We start from the raw sequence: 21,343 nt of genomic DNA, 5'->3' as shown, positions 1-21,343 counted from the left end.
GTCTTTTTAAAGATGTTTGAATTATGTAAGTGAGGGCTAAATTAACTTAGCCTTGAAGACAGATTCACTACAGTGGCTTCGAATCAGTACGGTTACGCACTGCGGAGTAACTTTATTACCCACATCTTATCACTCACTTCCGTATGACATATAGCATTGTCAGTGGTTGCTGAATATCTGGGACCACCATAAACCGCATTCTCCGCCAGCATTGGATGTGAATTGCTCTCTCACTCTCTCTTCTTTTCTTACTATAGGTCGTCAGAGGGGTGTGAGATTTTTGTGGAAATAACATGGTCGTAAAAGGGAGTTCGCTATCCAGTCTGTAAGTCATAAAAACGATGATTTACTTCACCCCAGTGCGATTGTGCAAGTGGTACCACTTCCAGGCGCTGCCCTCACCCCTTCGTGCCTCGCGACGCGTGAAAAATCCCGCATTCGGGTTTGCCTGAGCAGGGTAATTTTCTGCAGCGTTCGGAGCTGCTGACACGTGAAGATTATCCCTAATTGCTCATCTGAACACGAGCACATACATCTATTTGTAAAGTCACTTTTTCCCTGAGTAAGAGACGCTTAATGAGTGGTACATTTCTGCGGTTGAACACGGTGAAACAGAGTACCAACGTAACTGCATCTCCTCTGTAGCTCACTGTTTTTTCCCAGAGGTGAGCCTAAGCCTTCTCACATTTGCGGATCTCATACCACCGTTAATAGCAGAGAGGTTAAGGAGTTTTGTAAGGCACTGCCGGGTAGATATCGCTATGGGGGTCCACGAACTACTTAAGGGGAATAGGACATGAGTAAGTGTCAAAAAGTCGAACTTTTAAAATTTTTATCTTATAAAATTCTCTGTAATTTACTGGACAAGAGAGAGTTTATTTCGAAGAAATTGCACCGAGCAAAGCCTCAAAATTAAATGAATTTTTCTCTGCCTCGTGATGACTGGGTGTTGTGTGCTGTCCTTAGGTTAGTTAGGTTTAAGTAGTTCTAAGTTCTAGGGGACTGATGACCATAGATGTTAAGTCCCATAGTGCTCAGAGCCATTTGAACCATTTTTTTAAAATGAATTTAAATGTGTCAGCACACGTGATTACTGCGCCATGTCGAGCAGACTGATCTGTTAAAATCATAACATTGATCTGACTTGTTTTTTTTATGACATTTTAGTTTCTAATGTCTTAATGACACACGATTATTAGAGAAGTAATTACATGGTCGATCTCAAAAACCAAATGAGAGTTTTAACAACTGTATAAGGGAACGTACACCAGAAACTATTCTGGTAGGACTAAATATTTTGGAAATAGGTACGAAGTTCTGATACAATGTGAAGTTTTAAGGTTATGGAAATGAGGGAAGTGCCTGGTGGACTGAATATACGAAAAATCTTAATTGCCTTTGACCGCAGGAGACCCTTAGAAACGGAGAAATTACTGGTGGATGCTACCAAGGGTGCAAGAATAACAAGAAGTAGTCTGGAAAAGAAAAGGGAGAGAGACCACCACAAGAAACCAGATAAATATGGGCCTGGGATGCATTGGTGTTTTGCGGGGTGGATAGAGAAAGAGGTTTTAACTAGCGTTTCCCAGAAGTATAACTTTTTAATGTTGTGGTAGAAATTCTTTTTGAAACTGAAGGCTGAAATTTTGTATACTGTCTCCCAACACACTTCACTGAAAGATACACTGTTTTTATGGCTTAAATTTGAAATTAGAGACTTTTTAAATAAAAACTGAGTTAATAACTGAAAATTTTGATAATCATTATTAAGATTTTTCAACCATACTTTATGACAGAAACATGTTTTTAAGAGTCTGATTTGAACATAATAGAGTAAAGAACTCCCAGAAAAGGAAATCAAGCTACTACTTGAAGGCAGTTCTTGAATATGAGAAACCCTATTTTTTGCAGAATTAACTTTTTGGTGTTTTCCTTCAAAATATTGTGAACTTTATTAGCATCAAATTAATATTTAAATCGTTTTGTTTCCTCGAGTTGTTAACTGCGAAACTGCTTTGCGTTTAACGATTAGGTTTAGATAGAACAGTAAACGTCGTAAATTTTTGCATAACATTTACAAAACTCTTTATCCTTTCTCAACTTACTGCAGAGATTAAGTTGATAATGTTAACAAGTAGATGACTAAACTGGGGCCGTAAGAGAACAAAAGGATATTGAAAATCTCGCTTTATAACCACCTACACCCGCTTTTCTATTCGTAGTTACAGTGTTATCGCGTTTTTTTATATCACTTTGAAGCAGTTAAATAGCGTGACCGTTATAGAACTTTGCCTTAATAAAGCACAACTCGCTACTAAAAATAATAACATCAACAATCTGAATACAACTTTAGAGTAAATCGGACCCTCTTACAATTATCTACCATGCTTGTACATGACTAAATATTAATTAGGCTATTGCACATTTTCCGGGGCATTTAGTGAACAAACTGGCGGGTTGTTTTACCCAGAAACAAAACATAAGTTCACTGTTACCTGTAATTATTGTTCTGATATTGTCTGCCACTAAACCCACGCTGACAGCAATCACCACAAGGACAGAACCTACACTATCAAACCTTTAGAGTTTTCCTGCTGGAAATCCTACTTGCTCATACCGGTCGCCACGTCCTAAACAACGAACTTTGAAAACAGTGTTCAATAAACTTGTAACAGTGAATTTATAATTCCAGAAATGTAATCACAGGTTTCTGTACCAGAGTGAAACTAATAAAATCTGAAATGACTTCTTTTTCAAACATTACTTTACGAGCTCTGAAAAGGCAAAATGAAATTAGTAATTGTTCTTAGACTGGAATTACTTTAATCTTGAGCCTTTTAGCAGCTGAATTTAAACAGATGATATTGAAGCAAGTTTTGTACCAACGCGACTCATCAAATTTGTGTGTGTCCACTTTCTTACTTTAATCCGGCAGAGGTCGTGTTGATGGTAGAATTGTGTAATCCATTTGCGAAATTCATGAAAATCTGAAAGTCGGAAAGTGACTGTGGTTCGCGCCTTAGTTACTTTGATATGATAGGAAATAATCGTGCAATTTCATTATACTTTAGCACCATCATGCATCAGAGGCAAGAAGGTCGAATTATAGCATGGCTAGAGGAGATTGAGAACAACTAAGATATTCCTGATCCGAGTTATAGTGATGAAGATGATGTTCTCCAATAGCATTCTTACATTCATCTTTGGTGGAAAGTTAGCCATAAGCTTCGGGAATGACGCAGAGAACTTCTATGGGTCGCTGCTATCACTGCGGAAGGACACGAAATACAAGTACAGTACTTTAAAAGTGCGTAATAAATTGGTTAGACATTGTCACTTCAAGACTGACTGTATGGCTTCTTCCGAAAACCGTGATTAAATTAGTATTTAAAAGAATATGTGCTTTTATAAACTCAATAAAAGCAAATTACGTTATTTTAGTTAAAATTGTTATTTAATTTTATTTTAAAATCTGGGGCACGTGAAATTTCTTTTTTAAAATAATTTTGTTTGTAATGAGAAACAAACCGACTCTTTCGTTCAGCGCTGGTCATCGCATGGGAGACGTAATGAGCAGCCTTTCTTTGGCCTAACTCCGGCTACACGTTGTAAAAATGAAATTGCAAATATCTGCCGAAACATGAGAGGAAAGCCACCCGACGGCTCTTAGGAAAGTCACCCTCTATGTATACCCGATCTGAAACTACTCAGGCTTCCTTTCATTCATCTGCACTTGCTCCCGTCAAAGCCTCAAATCCATCTTCTTCTTTTTCGTCTTTTCTGGTTTGTTCTTTTCCGCCCTCCTTTTTCATCTGCCTCACCAGGTCTACCAGACCTTAGTTGCACTACTAATGTTCACAAAACAGTCCTTCTGAATCGGAATTCAGTGCCATGCGCCCAGGAAATGTATCTCTGCAATTCTTTTCCTTACTTTCGCTTACTTTAGCAATCTTTAAACTTACACTGCCACGTTACTGACACGATAGCTGGATCATTTTTAGACTATCAGAGCAAATGTGTGGCGTACGTCAGTCGACTGCGATTCACCGTTATCACGCACGCTCCGAGATGAAAAACAACTTTTCAATGGCATTTGATGAAAAGAGCGACATTGGACGCGTTTCTGTTTTGAAATATGAAACTTGTTCGGATGGTTCGGCGTTTTTGCTGATACCAACATTGCCACGAGACAACGAATACCATCTGCACCGGACGAAGCGAGAGAGAAACGCTTAAAAAAGGTGAACCGAATAACTCGCCGAGCACGCATGACGTAAGCAATACGTCGATTAATCGATGTTTTGCAGCATGTTTCCCAGCGAGGAATCCACGTTCCAGCCACGCAACCTGAACGCAAGCTATTGGAATTCTGTACTCGATACGCGCGATATTTGCTCACAAAATTTTCACTGCCTGTGTGGGCGCCTTGTAACTTATACCCCGTACATCGCAAGCAACATTATGACTGGTGCTGCACTGCTGTTTGATGTTATTTTCTGTGCTCTAACCTCGCCAGTCTCGTTTTATATCATTTGGAAATATCGATAAGAACTGAGCGATGCATTCAGTGCCGGCCGGAGTGGCCGAGCGGTTCTAGGCGCTACAGTTTGGAACCGCACAACCGCTACGGTCGCAGGTTCGAATCCTGCCTCGGGCATGGATGTGTGTGATGTACTTAGGTTAGTTAGGTTTACGTAGTTCTAAGTTCTAGGGGACTGATGGCCACAGCAGTTAAGACCCATAGTGCCCAGAGGTAATTGAACCATTTTTGATACATTCAGCCCCCTGCTAAAGTCTTTTCAGGATTCCAGCACATTCGAGTAAGTGCTCCACTTTTTTTGCCCGAAAATGGAACCTGAGGATTGCCTGACTACAGAGTGCCTTGTGACAGATGACAGCTGTGCTGAGACGTCACATGTTCCTTCACCGTTGTTAGGTGAAGCATTGTTTTCTCTTTGTTTCAACTGGGATGTGTCATGCGTGAGTTCACGTCCTTTACTCATACGCTCAACACAATTGTTATTGCGCAATATACCGTTTCCATGACTATACCTTCATTTATCTCTCCGTCTCAAACACCATTTATTCCCTAACAGCAGAGGCATTATGAGACATTATTCGATTTCCGTTAGTGCTCTCTGGCGCCCATTTATTTGTAGTAGTGTAGGCCGAGGCGCCTCTGATGTTCCTCTCTCAGTATCTCTGCAACAGTACTCTTCGAATAGCTCTGAAGTGAGTCGCAGATAATACTTTGCTCTTCAGTATGTATCGAGGTGTCTTCCCATTCGATTCACAGCAGCACCTTGGGAAGAGTGGCTGCCTATACGTGAATGAGCAAGCTTTCGTTTCCATAACATTGTCTGCGCTTACTCTACAGGGTTGATACGTAGGAAACTGAGGAATATTCGTAGTTTTCCTCCTGAAAGACGATTATTTGAAATTTCTAAACAGGTTATCAAGATTTAGTATTAAATTAATCGCGTTTACAATTTATTTAGTGCCGACCGGTTTCAGCCCGTCGCAGGGGCCATCTTCATTGCGAACATACTGTGAAATTACAATATATGTCTTAGACAAGACCAATGATAACTATCTTAAAAGAGTGGATTACCTAAATATAATGTTGTACCCACTGGTCAACTGCTGGTGGCGTCACATCTACCACAGTGTGGCTGGAGACTGTTAGGAATTTACATTATGTCTGGGTTTACATAGCACGCTAGGAGCATGTGAGCGTAAGCAACGCCTCCAGTGGTGACCAATGGTAGACGTCTAGGCTTAAAAAGCCCCAAAAAGGGCCGATGATGGATATATTACAGAATCTGGAGATCTTCATACATCATAAACAGAAACCAACGGCTCTACTGAATGAGCAAGTGGAGTTTTACGATAGAACATTTTTCGAGCTTTTCGAAAGTATTATTTGCATGTAAGGACGATACTTTTCCTTTCTTGTAACTTCGATTTTAATTATTTTTTTTAAACTTCCTATATAATACGACAATTATTATGTATTCCTTTGTAAATGACGTCCATAGGTTTTCTAGTTACATGACATCTAACTACACTCCTGGAAATTGAAATAAGAACACCGTGAATTCATTGTCCCAGGAAGGGGAAACTTTATTGACACATTCCTGGGGTCAGATACATCACATGATCACACTGACAGAACCACAGGCACATAGACACAGGCAACAGAGCATGCACGATGTCGGCACTAGTACAGTGTATGTCCACCTTCCGTAGCAATGCAGGCTGCTATTCTCCCATGGAGACGATCGTAGAGATGCTAGATGTAGTCCTGTGGAACGGCTTGCCATGCCATTTCCACCTGGCGCCTCAGTTGGACCAGCGTTCGTGCTGGACGTGCAGACCGCGTGAGACGACGCTTCATCCAGTCCCAAACATGCTCAATGGGGGACAGATCCGGAGATCTTGCTGGCCAGGGTAGTTGACTTACACCTTCTAGAGCACGTTGGGTGGCACGGGATACATGCGGACGTGCATTGTCCTGTTGGAACAGCAAGTTCCCTTGCCGGTCTAGGAATGGTAGAACGATGGGTTCGATGACGGTTTGGATGTACCGTGCACTATTCAGTGTCCCCTCGACGATCACCAGTGGTGTACGGCCAGTGTAGGAGATCGCTCCCCACACCATGATGCCGGGTGTTGGCCCTGTGTGCCTCGGTCGTATGCAGTCCTGATTGTGGCGCTCACCTGCACGGCGCCAAACACGCATACGACCATCATTGGCACCAAGGCAGAAGCGACTCTCATCGCTAAAGACGACACGTCTCCATTCGTCCCTCCATTCACGCCTGTCGCGACACCACTGGAGGCGGGCTGCACGATGTTGGGGCGTGAGCGGAAGACGGCCTAACGGTGTGCGGGACCGTAGCCCAGCTGCATGGAGACGGTTGCGAATGGTCCTCGCCGATACCCCAGGAGCAACAGTGTCCTTAATTTGCTGGGAAGTGGCGGTGCGGTCCCCTACGACACTGCGTAGGATCCTACGGTCTTGGCGTGCATCCGTGCGTCGCTGCGGTCCGGTCCCAGGTCGACGGGCACGTGCACCTTCCGCCGACCACTGGCGACAACATCGATGTACTGTGGAGACCTCACGCCCCACGTGTTGAGCAATTCGGCGGTACGTCCACCCGGCCTCCCGCATGCCCACTATACGCCCTCGCTCAAAGTCCGTCAACTGCACATACGGTTCACATCCACGCTGTCGCTGCATGCTACCAGTGTTAAAGACTGCGATGGAGCTCCGTATGCCACGGCAAACTGGCTGACACTGACGGCGGCGGTGCACAAATGCTGCGCAGCTAGCGTCATTCGACGGCCAACACCGCGGTTCCTGGTGTGTCCGCTGTGCCGTGCGTGTGATCATTGCTTGTACAGCCCTCTCGCAGTGTCCGGAGCAAGTATGGTGGGTCTAACACACCGGTGTCAATGTGTTCTTTTTTCCATTTCCAGGAGTGTATAACATTAAGACATTTACTTTTACATAGTTTTATCCTATGTGACATGTAGCGCGACGGTGCTATAATCATGGTATACATATCATAAACCAGTAATGGACATAGCTTATACTTCTCTCAGCATAATGTACAGTTTGACAATTCCATAACTACTTAGAAAATATTTCTTTTATGCAGTTAACAGCAGTACGACAACCGACATCCGTTAAAATAAATGTCAATACATCGTCACTAACTAAATATCGCTTATACAATCATACTAAATATAAAGACCAAATGTTCGTATTTTTGGCGGATGCCTCTATACACAGTGTAGGCTGCCAATATCTTTTGCACTATGACGATGGATTGCCTCCAAAGTGTGTATCGGTCCTATCATTCCGTAGGCGATGGACAGCAGCGTGGCAAAGGGGGCAGCCATATTGCACCGCTGCCATGACAACAGCGTCCATAGGGCCTTGACTAGGCAACAGACAACGTCGTAGCAGAGAGGACAGTCATGTAGGACCGCTACCATGGCAACGGCGTCTATAGTACCTGGACTAGAGGGCTCTGCATATACGATAGGCACACGTAAACTTGTTACTTTATTAAATAATAGAAATAGGATATAAATAAGTACAAAGTAAATAGAATACAGATAGGAAATTGTCATCCTTCTCCCATAGTATATTACGAATGAAGATAAGGTAACTTACTAACGTTATTTTATAAATTTGACGTTAAAAGATGTTTCATACTTTTTTATGTTTATTTATGTAACAGTGTTTTTTAAAATGAATATGGTTTCTTTACATTCTAATCTTGAAAAACATTGTATTTATACTTAAATTTTTAACCCTAGACGGCCGGCCGCGGTGGTCTCGCGGTTCTAGGCGCTCAGTCCGGAACCGTGCGACTGCTACGGTCGCAAGTTCGAATCCTGCCTTGGGCATGGATGTGTGTGATGTCCTTAGGTTAGTTAGGTTTAAGTAGTTCTAAGTTCTAGGGGACTGATGACTACAGATGTTAAGTCCCATAGTGCTCAGAACCATTTGAACCATTTTTTTTAACCCTAGACGTCTGCCATTGGTCACCGCTGGAGGCGTTGCTTACGCTCACGTGCTCCTAGCGTGCTATAGAAACCCAGACATAAGGTCGCCCCCCCCACCCGAGTCCCTCTGTATTCCCGTCCTCTGCCTTCCCCACTCCCTGTCACGTCTGCCCAGCACCCCCCACCCCTCTTATGGGTCCTCATCCTCCATTGGCCCCTTTCCCCCCTCCCCCCCTTCGCTTTTCCTCACCTTCCCCGTCAGCCGGTGTGGCCGTGCGGTTCTAGGCGCTTCAGTCTGGAACCGCGTGACCGCTACGGTCGCAGGTTCGAATCCTGCCTCGGGCATGGATATGTGTGATGTCCTTAGGTTAGTTAGGTTTAAGTAGTTCTAAGTTCTAGGGGACTCATGACCACAGATGTTAAGTCCCATAGTGCTCAGAGCCATTTGAACCATTTTTGAACCTCACCTTCCCCCCTTTTTCATCTTCTCCTCATCAGTCTAGTTTCCCCCCACCTGCTCTCGGCTGCGGTATATCATATTTTAGCGCAGTGTTCTAGTGAATGTTCAGTGTTGTTTCATTTTTTTCCCGTGTTGCGAACAGAAACCAGACTGTCGCCGTGTTTTTTTTTAATTGTCTATTATTTTACCTGTCTCCTTAGTATGTATTTTTATTAGCATCATCATCCCTTTGTTCCGTTTTAAGTTCCACGATTTTTTCACCATGTTACCCTTTAAGTCTTCGATTTTATTTTTGTTTTTTATTATATATAATCTTCACCTTTTTAAAACAAAGTCTGTAGGCTGAAAAGTGGCATACTAAGCTGCTGCCAGCCCGCCCCCTTCGGGGGGGGGGGGAAATCGAAATTCAATAAAGAACAAAAATAAAAAAGGAAATTCCTTACAGTCTCCTCCCACACCTCGGTAGACGTGACTCCAACAGCAGTCGACCAGTGGGTAAACCATTATATTTAAGTAATCCACCCTTTTAAGATAGTTATCATTAGCCTTGTCTTAGATATGCATTGTAATTTCACAGTATGTTCGCCCTGAAGATGGCCCCTGCGTTGGGCTGAAACCGGTTGGCACTAAATAAATTAAAAACGCGATTAAGACTGTTTTCTTAACACTGAGTTAATTTATATTAATCGCTGTTGGTCTACAACCATGCTGTCCAAACATCTTAGGTTATCAAGAGACTGAAAATGTCTGCCAGTTAAGATTTATCAATATTTTTATTTTTCCCTCTTCCAGGCCAAACAAATCTTCGAGTATTCACTCTGTCCTTTGTATTGGGTCGGTGGGCCCCGTTAACCTGACCTGATGTGAGTCTTGTACCCTTGCGTTTTCAAGCGTTGTCTGTAGATGTATTTTCTATGCAATCTCTTTTGCAGACGAGCTACAGTTTCCTAATATCTCAACACTGAAGCGGAGTCTATTGTTTGCGTCATTTACAATAAAGGATAGACAATGTGTTCGTTTTGTCATAACAGTACACAGTATTACTCTCAAATACAGGGATACCGTAAATGATGCATTCGTTTTACAGGTTCTGCTTTTTCCAGTCCATTACAAGGTCAAATATGACTGATGCGTAAATGGAACTGAATACTCACCAAGTTTGCATTTAGCACTGTACAAATAATCGATGAGTGCACCTCTGACCACTCGACACACGCCCAAGCGATAGTTAGGTTTCTTCCATACCTTATATAGCAACATCCTGTCGCTAGTCATTGCAGCACTGTTGGTGCATTCTCTGACCTGTTCCAATGTTCTTGTCAGTGAGGGTACGCAAACACGGTTCGTAATAAAGCCGCAAAGGAAAAGTCAAAAGTCGTTAGGTCAGGCGACCTGGGGAGAGGGTCAAGGGAACAGAGCCACAATATCTTGATGGTAAGTTCAATCCAGCAATGCGGAAGTTCGTCGTTTGGGTAAAGGGTAGCGACGAACGTCGATATTCCAATGAGGGGGTGACGCGTCCTGTTGGAAGAAGAAATTCTCGGAATCAGCAGTCAGTTGTGGAAAGAAACACAACTGCCTGTATAAAGACTGGCCATACTATGGACTATAAAAAAACAAAAATACTCTGTCAATCCTCCTACTTCTGGGACTGCGTTACTAAAGAGGCCATCGAAATCCGAATACAGGACGATCTAATTAATAAAGACAGCGGCATTCAACTTAGTCAGGCTTGGAACCATGCACTCAGCCTGGAGAGAAAGATGCGGTCCCAGAGATCGAGGACCGCCCTCGACAGCGACAGCAGGGAGACTGCAGATCCCAGTTCAGACCCAGGCGCCGCTTCCCCGACCACCTCCAGTAGCCGCCACGCCGGCCGCACCAAAGACACCAGTGTAGGAACGGTGGAGGGGGTAACGGCTGGCTGGTGCCGGCGGAGGTTCGAGTCCTCCCTCGGGCATGGGTGTGTGTGTTTGTCCTTAGGATAATTTAGGTTAAGTAGTGTGTAAGCTTAGGGACTGATGACCTTAGCAGTTAAGTCCCATAAGATTTCACACACATTTGAGTATTTTTTTTGGGTAACGGCTAGTATATATATGGCGCCGAGTGGAACAGCACAACATTCGTCAGGAACCACCTGAAGATGGCAGCTAGTACGTCTGCCGAAATCGGGAGCTGATAACCTCGTTGTTGTGCGCCCTAAAACTCTAATAATCATCATCATCTGCCGAAATATTGTGGAGAAATTACGACGCTACCCGGTCGGATAGCCGAGAACTGCTCAAATTGGAAATACGCCGGGAAAACTTCAGATCACAACTGCAACATATCAGGTGAAGAGATACCCCTCACAGTCTTCTCACAGAAGGAAAGAAGGCCCTTACAGCTGCGTCCGCGACAGTACCAGAAAAGAGTAACTATCAGCTAATGTCGTTCACGCGCCACAATTTCGTGAGCATTTTCAGTATCACACACCCTCAGATTGTGGCGATTAACGATATCAGGTAAATGGAAGGTTCCGCTTATTCCAACACACAAATTTTTTTTCTTTCCTTTATCGCCATTTTGTCAATGCGCTGCACTAGTAATGCTTAATGGTGGGCACATTGCAAACTCGGTGAGTCTGTGGTTCTATTCATTTATCAACAATCACATTTGTAATGTGGTACTTTGAAAAACATAGAACTTTCAAACGAATGAATCAGTTTATAATAGCTCTATATTATAATGGTATGGCTGACTCTCAATTGGGGTTTATTAATTCTGTGGCCACAGACAAACATTTTGCGAGGTGAACAACCTTTTATCTCTCTATATGTAGTCAACATTCGTCGGATTGGGCTGGTATTGTGAGTCAATCTAACTGGAAATTTATACGGTTTTCACAGGATAAAATTTCCTCCTGTATGACATCTCCACAAAGCGCTTTACCTGCACGATACAATAAAGTGTACACAGCACAGTTTATATTTGGCGTCGGTCAACTCCCTTATGTCGTTATTCACTACCTCTGGAGTTTCAGTTTTTTTCCGTGTGGGTATGAAGATTTATCGCAAACACTTCAGCTGTTAGTGAACTCCGGAGAATATATCACATTGGTTTAGCTTAACAGTACTTTCATAAACAGTCGTGGAGTCATTTCCTGCCATAGTCTCATGACATTCAGCAGTTTTCATTGTAGATATTTCATTGTAAAATATTTACGCGTCGACGACAGTAAGGCGGGAACGTAACGGGTCTGCTTCGCTGACGAGCTGTTTGGCTAGAGCTGCCGATCTAGCAATGAAGTAACATGGCGACATTCCTCTGGTCATAGTCTGCTGCATAGTGTAACGACCTCTTTCTCAGTCATAATTTGCTCACACAGGTCGCGAGTAGATAAGTATCGATTATCAAGCGCTGAGGACGCTGGGTCAGTGATACTGTGCTCGCTAAGTGTGTCAGATAGGTAACCGTGAGCGGGGGCAAGAGGAGGAACTGGAACCTGGGTACGGGCTTTTAATTCATTACAGAATCTGTAGGATTCCTAAAATCACTGTCTGAGACTCATCTCAGCTGTTTATTTAATAATGCAGGCAGCGACGAGAAATTTGTGAATTCCTAAGGGACCAAACTGCTTAGGTCATCGGTCCCTAGACTTACACACTACTTAAACAAACTTATGCTAAGAGCACACACACACACACACACACACACACACACACACACACACAGAGATAAACACAAACACACACACACACACACACACACACACACACACACACATAGATAAACACAAACACACACACACACACACACACACACACACACACACACACACACATGCCCGAGGGAGAACTCGACCCGCCGGCGGATGGGCCGTGCAGTCCGTGACATGACGCCTCAAACCGCACGGTCACTCTGCGCGGCGCGACGAGTTATACTGGAGCTTTAGCCAGTTTTATGACCACCTACCTAATGGCTGGGATGTACACCTTTGGTACGGATAACAGCGGCGATGCGTTGTGGCATGGAAGCAGAGTGGCCTTGGTACGTTGCTGGAGAGAATCTGCACACACAAGTCACCTGATTCGCTTAAATTTCGGGGGTGGGGGGGGGAGGGAGGTGTTGGTGATGAACACTGGCACCACGTTCAGTCGTATATCAAATCTCAGACGTGTTCGATCGGGTTCAGATCTGGTGAGTTGGGGAGCCAGAACACTAATTGGAAAGCGATCCTAGGTTCCCTGAACCACTCCATCACAACCTGGCCTTGTGACATGGCGCATTATCTTGTTGAAAATTGCCACTACCGTCAGGAAACATGACCGTCATGGAGGCATGTACGCGGTCTGCAGTCAGAGTACGATAGTCCTCCTCCAGTGGACCCATGGATGCGAATGTTAATGTTCCCCAGAGCGTATCGGGATCCACCAGACCATGCAGCGTCCTACCACTGCGCCAACGTCCAGTGCCGATGGTCGCGTGCCAGTATGTGTTGCCGATGACGTTCTCTGACCATTGGCACATGCATGGCTCATCGTTTGCGGAGACGTATCGTTAGGAGTGTTCGGCGCACTGTATGTTTAGACACACCAGTACTCTGCCCAGCTTTAAAGTCTGATGTTAGTTCCGTTACAGTTCACCGCCTGTCCTGTTTAACCAGTCTGCGCAGCCTAGGACGTCCAACGTCTATAAGGGCTGGCCGCCCAACCCCACGACGTATGGACGTGGTTTCACCTTGGCCCACGTGTTGAAGACACTCACCACAGAAGTCCTCGAACACTAAACAAGTCGTACAGTTTCCGAAACACGCTGCCAAGCCTCTGGGCCATCTTAATCTGTCATCAGATTGCGTGTCTTCCCCATTCTACACGCAGACAGCAAGCGTACTGATAGTTCATGCAACGTGCGTGTGTCTGACTAGTAGTCGTTCCTTGCTAGGTGATACTGCTGTCGCCTGGACGAGTTTATATCGATAGTAGGTTGGTACTCATAATGTTCTGTCTGATCAGTGCAAATCTTAAGTTTCCTTTGCTGTCACTCTATTCACGGAAAATTGTGCCGATTCCTTGATGCGGCGCGGTTTCGGCGCTGATGTCGAATCAAGATGGTTACGAAAATTTACAGAATAGTGCAGAAACAATGTCTCCAGTCTGTAGCCACCTCGTTCAGCCGCTACTGAGCTGCAGAAAGATCCGTTCTAACAATCCGTCACAAGTATTCCACTGCGATTCCCAACACACAAACATGGCAGTGGTATGTGCTATGTAAATTGAAGATGAAGGGGTAGAAAGGAAAGGAAAGGGAAGGAAATAATGACATCAGCCGCATCAGGACTTTATATGGAATCAGCCGTGACGAGTCGAAAATGTGTACCATACCAGGACTCGAACCTGGGGTTTGCTGCTTGCTAGACAGTAGCGTTTACCACTTCGCCAAAAGGACGCGTTGTTGAACAATTGTACGGACTACCTCCGCACGCTTCTGGCCGATTCGAATTTCCACCTACAACCACCTATCTGGGGTCCTCATTCTTGTCCTCCATACTCACTAATTCTAGATTCCCACTGGAGGTCGAACGTAGATGTGCATCCGCAGTGAAGGTCGTGGATTCACTGCCCAATGAAGCAATTCAACTGCGTGAATGCACAGCGTTTGTTCTTTGGGATATGTCCGAAAGAACAGACACCACCCATTCATTTGAATAGTATGTGTGCCAGTCATCTTTCCCCAAATCCCGTAAGGACATCCCTCTCCTTGATGCATACTTCTAGAACGTGACAGTATATGCTTTAAAGGCAAGTCCTGGAGCAGTTTAAGAAACCGTCTTATTCGGGAATGCATACGCCTATGTATAAAGTGCGTCAACCACAAATAAAATTATTTTGCACCGTTCCATTGTTGATTCACCATTGCGAGTCCATACCTATTGCTTTACTATTGCTTCTGCAACGCATTAATAAATTGTGTCGTGATACGTACACGTGAGAAGCAATAACACAAAATAAACAGCAGGCAGAGTGAGAAAAAATTCACGGTCTGTGCAAGAAAATGAGCCAAATAACGAGCTAGCAGCATAATCCGACAATGAAGTAATTATTGTCTACGAGATAATAACTAATCGAATGGCAGATTGGCTGGAATCTGATACAGTTGCGATGTTTAATGCTTCGAATGGATTACTGTGCAATGACGCCTATCTGCGGCAACAGAGTGATGGAATTAAAATTTATTTCATTATTGTCTAATTAAACAGTCCTGTAGCTCATATAATGTAAGTTTCGTTTGTCGTTTCTTCGTTGATCTGAGACTAAACGGTGATTTTTTTCTGACATACGTTTACCCTGATAACGTAGCGACAACTGTTTCTTACATGTGTACAAAGCACGACACGCGCCTGCTCTTCTTATGAATAATGGTGCGTCTGCTGGAGGGTTATATGCGTTATATAGACGTCACATCAACATTTGCCTAAAGAAAATTATCTGTAATGGGTACAAACAAGCGGAAAGAGAGAAAGTTCAATAAATTTATATTTTGTTCATTTATTTATATAGAAATTTGTAATGTGAGGCCAGTTATTAACCTTGTAAAAACTACAAAAACCCGCATTTAATGCCAGCAGTAAGAAAAATTCGTATTTAAGTAAATACACATATAAATTTTGAAAATATTTCATTTTCACAAAAATTTTTATCTCCTCTGAAATAAGATACGTTATTAGCCTGTAAAAAAAAAAAAAAAAAAAAAAAAAGGCAACCCTACTCATGGTTCATATACAATCAAAATGGCTGAGAAACTATGCAAATCACTCAAACATGGAGACTGAGTGAAAACGTTCATACAGCTGACATGACTACAGACACTAGTTTCATTCAGTTGCTTCATTCGACTAAGAAAACCGATAGAGTGAAAAAACAATAGCCTGGCCAACGGGGCTTAAAATCAATCATTTGACCCATCACTGCCAGCAGTAGTGTGTTTGCGATATGGTGCGAGTCCAACCGGTTTTCAAAACCAGTCACTTGTTCCATCACTGCCGGCAGCTGCATGCTTGCGATGTAACTACGAAGTCTGTCAGCAATGGAGACCTGTTAATTATTAGGAAACTTATTTATTGCTCTCTGGATGTAGAAATCGTTGTTTAACCTGTGAACAAATCAGTTCAGGACCTTGGGCACAATAGTATTATTTGTAGAAGGATGGGTTCATTCCCACAAATACGAAGGGATGCTGAAAAGTAATGCCTCCGAATTTTTTAAGTGAACACTCTTAAAGCTGTACCAAGTAAAAGAAACGTTATTAACATTCTACATCTGTATTCTTCATGTCTACATATTTGCAGCCCTCTGCCCCGAAAGCTCTCCGAATTTTAGCGTGTAACAAGAGATTGCGTAATGCAGGTATATCGGTATGTGAGAAATTGTGTGGTGCAAACGAGTTTCCAATTCGAAGAGTTCGTGCGCCCATACAGCACCTTCCACTTCAGGATGAAAATGCCAGATCACACACGAGCCCTGAGACATCTGCAACAAGCCGATGCCTTTGGTCACTGTCATCGATCATCTTCCACACAGTAGCAATTTGGCCCAATCCGATTTTCATCTGCTACCTGAACTTAAAGAACGCCTTCGAGGACTTCACTTTGACAATGATCAAGCGGTTTTTGCTCTATCAACAGTCATAAATTGTACAATTATGGTGGCAACAAACTGGTCTCTTTTTGGAAGAAATGTGTTCGTCTTTGCGGTGGCTATGCTGAGAATTAAACGTGTAGACACAAACAATAAAGGTTATTATTATTACTATTATTTTCGTATCCAGGACAGTTCATACAGTTCTTTAGAACTCAAAACGTATATACAATAAATACGTAAGAGTTTATACATGTAAAATTGATTTTGAGGACCGCAGTTCCGCATTCTTGATTGCTGAAGCATCTGCTGGAACCAGGTCATCCAACGTGCAGCTTCAGACTACTTCGGGCGGTCCAAGACGAGTTCAGTATCTTGAAGTTCTCTACAATCGCAAGCTGCACCTCCAGTAACGTAATCCCACCTTTCAAGTTTTCTTTGCACCGCCTCACTCCAGTCCGCAGTGTGTTCAAAGTTATCGACGTCGGGTAGGATAGCTGGAAACCAGCATCGGTTTCATCCATTAAGTTTTGGTTATTGCTTCCACTTACCTTGTTTCACCACAGTTCTATTAGGTGAGGGAACGGTGATATGTAATTTCTACAATTGTCTGAAGAAAGCTGTTTCTAGACTTAAGCCCAGGAACTAATGCTTCGCTTCCAAAGGATGGTTGCTTGGAATCGTTTACCTCTGGTTTTTTAAAGCTTTTCCACCGTTCTTTGCGGGTAAGGGGGGGGGGGGAGGTGGGACGAGGGAGATACTAATAATTGTCACACAGTTTCCGCGGCTCTTACTACAAAGTGTGATCTCTTAGCAGGATGAAAATTGTAGGACAGTAGGGTGTTTCTTGCTGAACATTTTCAACTTTGTTAATCACATTAGTCCTCACACTGACTTTATAGCAATTTTTTATGTGAAGAGAAGTAATTACATATTTATACGCGAGTTCTTACTTGGAATATGTGTACTATTCCACAGACTGTCTTCTGTAAATGCTTGGAACTTTTAAGTACACATTAACAATCTACCTATCTAAAAAGGATACAATCTTGTCATTTCGGCCATACGTTTTTATTCTAGAAGTATTTGCATGTGATAATCGAAATTAAGGCTATATTTTTATAATTAATCAGTACGTATTTCCTTTCCTGTTGATAGTTTGTTAGTGTCTATAGTGTAATTTCCTCCGTTTAGTACCCTGAAACAGCACATACAGTTTTAGACCTCTAGCTCAAATAGATTTAATGTACATAAAATAAAGATGTAAGGGAATTAAATTCTTGGAAAATTCAGTTCAATGCTATAGTTTAACTAAGAATCACCTCCGTTAGGCTTTATAGATTCCAGCTAATATCATCTTCTCGGTTTATATGTTTCTCATCTTATCTGTTCCTTCTCCTGTTTCTCGTTGTTATTCTGGGGCTTTTAGTTGCTCCAGGTAACCACTTCTCAGCATCAGTCACTCTCATGGAATCAATTGCTAACGTTAATTGTCTAATATTAAAGCCAGAACACATTCCTAACGGCTCTACAACACTACACCTGGTAACTGTCACACATTAAACTAAATTGCAGGCATAATAACTTTCGCGAATGACATAATAGTGTGTAATGGGTCTTTATTTACGTGACCATTACGGCACTCCAGCCCCAGTTCTCAATAGCAGTAATATCGCACTACTTTTCTGCGAAGTAACAGACATATTTTTGTGACAATATTAAAAAAAAAAATGGTTCAAATGGCTCTGAGCACTATGGGACTTAACTTCTGAGGTCATTAGTCCCCTAGAACTTAGAACTACTTAAACCTAACTAACCTAAGGACATCACACACATCCATGCCCGAGGCAGGATTCGAACCTGCGACCGTAGCGGTCGCGCGGTTCCAGACTGTAGCGCCTAGAACCGTTCCGCCACTCTGGCCGGCTGACAATATTCACATTTGGTTTTATTAATGTATAGGTACTTCGATGTACCTATATATTACAGTGATATGGTTCTTATTTGTATTCATTTCTGTGAGACTGTCATAATCTTTGACTTACTTGTAACCGTTTTGGCGCTAATGCGCACAGAGCAGTCTTTGTTTTACTCTGCAGAAGTTAAGTTGTTTTTTTCGCTTTGAAAAAGAACAGTCAAGTCTTGTGTTTGGTGAAAGTGGAAATTAAATATTTGAAGACTGATACAAAACTGTTATCTTGATGATGTGACAGTTAAGAAGAAGTGTATGTGAATTTACAAGAAGTTTAATAAAAATGTGGATCGTGAACACCAAGTCAAAAATTATTTCTACCATACCATTGTTCTGATCTGCGATTGTTTGATCATTAAGGATTTCCTGAAAAACGCATTTGTTAGGCCTTCAAATATTGCTAAAATATAGATCTGGACCTTCTAGCAGTCAAAGTGGAACCACCCTAGAATCAAGAAGATGAGCCATAACAACTTCATCTACGTGGGAACCAATTGAAGATAAGTGCCAAATTTAACGACTTTTTACAGTGACTTCATTATTTCCATTCTGACGATACCATCCACAGTCAATAACTTTGTTGTTGCCCGATAAAGCGAACATATGCTGCGTGAGCAACATTATTAATCTGATTTCTAACTTACTTTGCAAGTGGTCGTATTGTTAGAAGTAGTAACTCAAGCTACAGAAAAGTTTATAGGAAAGCAGCGCCCGAAAACCAAAGATATACAAAAGTGACATAAGAGCATCATAAAGCGCATCCTGTAACAGGGATGCCAACTTGAGATGCATTTATATACTATAATTGTCTGGAATAGGATTCTAATGACAAAATTAACGTGTGGAAGCAGCGGAAAGAAGGGGGTGGACGCACAAAGAGATCTTTAGATTGATTTTTAAACAACTTCCAAATGTCCAGTTCAGTTGTTCTAATCGTCGTTCTGTAAAAGCGGCTCTCATTGAGATCTCCATTTCTATCGAAGAATAAAGGTGTGGAATGTTAATAACATTTGTTTTGTTTAGAAAGCGTTAAGAGTTTCCACGTAAAGTATTCGGAGGCGTTATTTTTCAGTACGCCCTCGTGAATTAAACCGCCGTTCGCCCCTGGCCAGCTGTGCGGTGACGCGCCGCGCCCGTTCCGCGGTCACCGTGGAGTGGGGGTGTGGCCAGCAGGGGCAGGTGGTGGCGCCGGTGACGCTCGGCGGTGATGCGGCCGGCCGTCAGGGCTGCCACCCGCACAGATTAATGCCCCGCGGCCTGCCGCAGACGCCAGCCACCGCGCATTTCATCACCTGCGCCGCCGAGATGACTGCGGCCGCACCACCCTCGCCGGCTCTTGACATTTCATCGCGATGTCTGGCAACGATCACCGTAGCATACAGACGCCTGTGCTCCTCTTGTTTCTCTCCTCGGATCCCAGTTTACGTGTTACTGAATTTTTACGTCATCACATGTAACCAACTTTGATTTCATAAGGAAGCAGAGCGACGGTAGATTAATTTACGGCCAGGTTCTCATTCGAAATTACCAAAAATTCGATTTCTTTTCTTATCGATTTTTTTGGTGGTATATGTGTCTAGGATGTTGGACGAAAAGGTTTTTTAATCCGTGGGTAATAAAAGTTTCCACAGTCCATTGTCTGAAGCAGTGTCACGGCAGTCATCGAATGCTCTTAGCCAGTGTTACGGCTTCTGCACCACTTGTTAGCAGCAGACACAGTGGCTGCACGAAACATTGAGAAGGCGTGGAGTTTTACAATTATTCACTTTCTTTACAATTTCTCCCTCGTCGTCGATGCCCAGCCCTGCGGATCCCTCCACCTGCCTGCTGCTGTGTAAATTCTATAGGCGCCCCGGTGGTCCGGGTTGCCTACGGTTGACTGGATGGCCGAGCGGTGACCTCTCCAGATGTCAGGATGCTAGGAAATGGCTGTAGAAGCCAAAGAAACATTATTAACTCATAACATCTTTATTCCTGCCGAGTACAATGTGGCTTGGTGATATCAACGACCTTCCCCGAGTCCTCGCGGACTCGTAGCGATGACACCAGATCCGGGCCGCGCAGTCTTGCTAGCGCAGCGCCGCGTGCTGTGACGTAGCGGAGGAATGCCCTTACTTCGGCCGCGCGAGGATGGTGGCGCCCAGCTGATCAGCCAGCTCGCGGCGGACAGCAAGCTGCTGCGCGTAGAGGCTCCGGGTTGGAGTCCCCTCCGCTGTCGGCACCAGAAGCGTTCTCGTAGTGCGGAGTGTACTCTATCCCACCCCGTCTTCTTCCCTGCTGCTCCTGGTGGCTCGTCTGCGGTGGACGGGCGGAACGGGCTGCAGTGCCCCAGCATCGTCAGTTCACCCGGTTGTGATGGCGGATGCACAGGGCCTAGGCCCCGCACGATCTCGACGACGGCTCAGCTGATGTGGTCAGCATTGGCGACGGGCGAGTCTGCCGCGATGTCTACTAATCCTGGGTTGATGATTGACAGCGGCACAGAGAGGACTAGAGGTGGTACTGTCCCCTCATGTCTGCTGCTGGATGGGCCGCCCTTACTGCAACGTCTCCTTCATAAAGATTAACATCTCAGTCACCGAGCTGAGCCCTACGCAGCGACCCAGTACACATCTAACTGCAAGTCTAACTGCGAGTGCGAGTGTTTTGTTGCTATCAAAGCTGGCGTATTTAAAGGAAGCACGAGCGATGTCCTGACGTCATGCTCGTTTGTAATGACCGCATTCGTTCCACTTATACTGCTGATCCATCTGTCGTACTCGCCCCTTAGGTGTT

The sequence above is a fragment of the Schistocerca cancellata genome, chromosome 5, assembly GCF_023864275.1.
Source record: "Schistocerca cancellata isolate TAMUIC-IGC-003103 chromosome 5, iqSchCanc2.1, whole genome shotgun sequence".
Classification (NCBI taxonomy): domain Eukaryota; kingdom Metazoa; phylum Arthropoda; class Insecta; order Orthoptera; family Acrididae; genus Schistocerca; species Schistocerca cancellata.
This window is presented reverse-complemented; position numbering follows the sequence as displayed.